Here is a 4,950-nt window from a genome sequence, read left to right on the forward strand (position 1 = left end):
GAGAGGCCCGCGTACCGCAAAAAAAAAAAAAAAAAAAAAAAAAAAGTTTACAAATGCTGGAGAAGATGTGGACAAAAGGGAACCCTTGTACACTGTTGGTGGGAATGCCAATTGGTGCAGCCACTATGGAAAACAGTATGGAGGGTCCTCAAAAAACTAAAAATAGAACTGCCATATGAGCCAGCAATTCCAATCCTGGGTATATCTGGAAAAAAATAAAAACACTAATTTGAAAGTATGCCTGCACCCCAATGGTCACAGCAGCACTATTTGCAAAAGCCAAAATATGGAAGCAACCCGTGTCCATCAACAGACAAATAAATAAGATGTGGTGTGTGTGTGTGTGTGTGTGTGTGTGTGTGTGTGTGTGTATCAGAATATTACTCAGTCATAAAAAATAGTGAAATACTGTCATTAGCAGCAACATGGATGGGCCTAGAGAATATTATGCTTAGTGAAATAAGTCAGACAAAGAAAGACAAATACTGTATGATATCACTTACATGTAGAATCTAATAAATAACACGAATGTATATGCAAAAGAGAAACAGGCTCACAGATATAGAAAACAACCTAGTGGTTACCAACGGGGGAACAAATTAGGGGTATGGGATTAAGATATACAAACGACTATGTACAAAATAGATAAGCAACAAGGATATATTGTAAAGCAGAGGTAATTATACCTATTATCTTCTAATAATTTTAATGGACTATAATCTATAGAGTCCATTGAATCACTGTGCTGTGCACCTGAAATTAATATAATATTGTAAATCAATTATACTTCAATAAAAATATTGTAGCATTCTAGTTTGGCTATTTAAAATTTTCATTAGAATAAGATTGGTTCAGGCATTTAATTCTTTCCCTTTTCTTATCCAGTTTTCTACTTTACTCCTTTTTATTATTCTTACTCTCCTATTAATGAAACAAACTTATCCAGATGATAAAATTGTTTATTTTTATAGGGTAAAGAAACATCAGAATAGTAAAGAACAACTTTGAAGCACTCACTCATCTTTCTTCATTCTTTTTACCTGGATGTTGGATTGTTTATTTCCCAGACTCAGTTCTGCAGCTGTCAATCCTGACAAAAACACGTTTGAAAGACAGAATTATTGGAAACGCTGAAAAGAAAATGAAAATGTGACAGCTGCCATCCAGTAGGGTGTAGATCCATGTATTCCTTGGGGAAAATTAGAATACTCTTGGTTACTGTGTTAATTTTATACTATATTTCTCAAATTTCCTGTCCTTCCAACTGTGATAGAATGTGCTTTGTGTTCCGCTATGTATATTCAGCGACAAAATTGTGATTCAAGTGAAACTTTAAAATAAATTCAGTCTCATAGGTGCTAAAAAGAGACACCAGGAACAGAGACGATTACAGAAGCAGGAAAAATGTTGGCAACATGAAGGGCTAGTTGCTTTATATACTAAAAGCATATATTTATGTGCCTAATCAAATCACTATCACATTTTCCAGCACTGGATGCAGTCAATAGAGGAGCTTGATTCCAACACTGCGCAGATTCAGGATACAGGACTCTGCTGTATGAATAAATACCAAAGCAGAGTATTTGTGCAGAGGATGATAATAATAATAATTAATAACAATAGTTTAGAATAATAAATTATTCATCATTTTACAGAGTCTTCAAAGAAGATATATCTTAGTAATGAATATTTGTAGAGTTTTGATAAACAGCAATAATTTATCAGAACTAATGCTGACTTTAGCACTACATCCTCATATTTGGGTAATCAATTGAACAGATGATGATAATTCAACAGTTCTCTGTATTTAAATCAAGATATTTAACATTGAATTGAAAATTATACGACAACACTGTTTTCCATGAATACCAGACACTCAATGCTTTGTTGATGGAGTATTCCAAACAAAGCACACATTAATACCTGGGTAACTAAATTTGCTGGAAAAAAAGTGATGATAAGAAAGATTTTGCTAAACTTATGAAGTGTCACTCTGCCAGTTACAAAGCTACTGCTGTTAGGTCCACGTTTATGTTTCCTTTCTTTTTTCTCTGGTACTGGGGCTAGGATCCACAGATCACGGTCCCTTGCCTGATGACTTTCTGCTTGGATTCTGCCAAATGGGGACCTTACAGGCAGAGTAGATGCAGGGGAGAAGAGATTTGACCCTTCTTACTTGATGCTGTCGTCAGTGTCACCCAACTCCAGCCATCTTCGTTCATTCCAGCAGCAGCAATCGGTCCTCATCTCTAGCTTTGTTCTTAATTTCCAGAACCAATCTCATTGCTCCCCTCTGGGTTTCCAGGACCAGGAGGGCAGCACCCTCTCCTCAGATGTCTGAGGCCCTACAATGAGGGACTCTTCTCCTGGGCTTCTGACTTTCCAGTACCAGCCACTAGGCAGTGCTTCCTCCGGATGGGTTTGATTTCCTCATGGGTCTGATTGCAGCTCCGAGCTCCTGTGATGCCAGCACAAGCCTGGCGGCACCATCTCCTCAGAAGCGTGAATGCCACCTCGACAGGAGGCCTGCTTTCAGATTTTAGGTTCCCATAACTCCAAACTCGGGCCTTTGTGGCCCCAGTCTCGGGAGCGATACCTGCTTCTTGCACTCAGCAATCTTTGTGCTATCCTATTATGTCCTTTTTCAGTCCTTCAATACAATTTAACCAATTCTTATATTAAATATCCTCTGTTGAAAACTGACTATTGTTCCCATTTTCCTGACTAAAACTTTATCGATCTACTGAGTGATTTAGGTAAAACAAAGTTAAGATTATTCTGATCTAGTGAAAATAAAATTATACAAGAGTTTACAAAAAGTTTATCTTAGGAACATAAAAAACAGATGGAATAAACAAAGTTTTTAGGTTATTGGTCTTATCTGATACCTAAAATAATTAATATTAGACATATTAATTAATCAAATGCACAATAATATTTTAGTATTTTTTAAATGTTATTTTTGTAGTTCTTTCAATGAGGCAAGAAAAAGCCATCTTTAGTCTCTGCCTCAGTAACTGATTTAAAAATTTGAATTAGGAGGATATGAACAAAAAAGTTTAATTCTTTTAGAACTGCTCAGTGGAAATTCTGCTTAAACGTATTGATGTATAGAATTCTGTTTTACTATTCCTGCACAAAAGTCTGAAAACTAACGCTCTTGCTATCTAGTATAGCACAGTCAATGCACAAGGATAATTTGACTGAAAACGTGTTTTCTCCAAATCACAGATTAAAAAAATAACTTGAGATAGTTTCCTGCCTTTCCCTATCTGGATGTAAAACAAACAAAATGTACAGATTAAGAACTCACCACCTCTCATAGGGAAAAAGAGAAGGGATAGTATTTCTTGAACACTCACTGACCGCAGGCAATATTCTCATTGCTTCATTATAGCATTTAACCCTCACATTAAATTCTGAGGTATGAATCATTAGTCCCTTTCTTTCTTTTACTTGGAACATGAGGAAACTGAGTCCTTAGAGGGCTTCAAGTATCAGCCCCGGGTCTGAAGCAGATCTCCTGCCTCCAGTCCCAGTGCTTTTTCTATGAATGCATTTCTAGCCTGGTTGGTACTTAGCACTGTTATGACATGAAACTGTGAGTCCAATTTGTAGTTGCCAACATGAGTCACTTCTCTATTACATAACGTTTTCAGAATGCACCAAGTTATCACACTGTTATCCCAGGGGCATTTCCCATCTCCCTCCCACTTCCTCCCTTTTCTCCCCTCTTGCTTCTCCTCTTTATTCATTTCTCAAATGCTTGTTTTTAAGATCTGTGAAAAGCTCAAGAGTTGCTTTCCTACTAATGTATAGTCATTTTTTTAAATCATGTAACATATAGCTTTGAAATATATCTGTAAGTGTATGTGGACATATAAATATACACGCGTGTATATAAGTACATGTGTTTACGGTGATGAGTAGGAATTCATAACAACGGTCATAATTTCCTCAGCTATATTCGTTTCCTAAATGGCTGGTCTCACAGTAGATCCATTTGCTTTTTTAACTGGCATACAGTCTAAATTAAAGTACATGATTACATTAAGAATACCAAATTAAATCCTCATTTGTGTTTGACATTTCATTTAGGATCAATCTTTGAGAAAACTTTTAACTCATACTCTTTTCAGAAACAGTCAAGTATATTAATACATAGGTCTAATGTTTCTTTGAACTGACTTTAGTAATTTAATAGAGCCCTTGCTCGAATGTTTCAGTTGTATCACATATTTGTTGTTGTCCTTCTGTAAGACAACAAATTACTTTTTATTGTTTATTGACAAAACACTTGAACTTTTAAAATTCTTGAACTGCGTCCTCAGTTCTTTATTTTAAAAACATCGTAGTGTTTTCATCTGATTTCACATTTTAACTTTCAGAGTTAGCAGGTGTTAAAAATCTCAAAGTGGCAAGAGGAGATCTGACATGCATTAACACTCAGTGTTGACTTCAGATATGGACAACTCCCACCAGACAAAGTGCCAGACAGTTTTCATCCAGGGAATACGCTGGATTCAGAGGAACCAGCAGTCAACATACTGAATTCATAATGCTAGATTTCAAGCTAGACCTTAAGTGATCAAAATGAAAAACGGCCCCTTCCAGCAACTTTCTCAAGTCAACACAGAATGTGTTGGAGGAATAAGGAATATTCCTTATTTATAAGGAATAACATATAACATATAAGGAATAATTTATAAGGAATAACATTTCAAGTGGTTAAAGTCGGATTTTTTTCCCCAGAGTAATAACTCCATATAAGACTACTGGCTCAAGACCTTTCACGATGGTGTCATCACCAGGATAAGCAAGTATTTCTTCTCTTATCTACAAATGCCTTCTTCCCCAAGCCTCATATCTAACTGACATTTACTATCCAGTAGGTTATGCTCTTAGGTTAGGAGCAGTCCAGACCAGTTTATCAACCAACCTTAAAAATGT

The sequence above is a fragment of the Aethalodelphis obliquidens genome, unplaced genomic scaffold (genome assembly GCF_003676395.1).
Source record: "Aethalodelphis obliquidens isolate GAN/ISIS:26980383/991018 unplaced genomic scaffold, ASM367639v1 scaffold17, whole genome shotgun sequence".
Taxonomy (NCBI): Eukaryota; Metazoa; Chordata; class Mammalia; order Artiodactyla; family Delphinidae; genus Aethalodelphis; species Aethalodelphis obliquidens.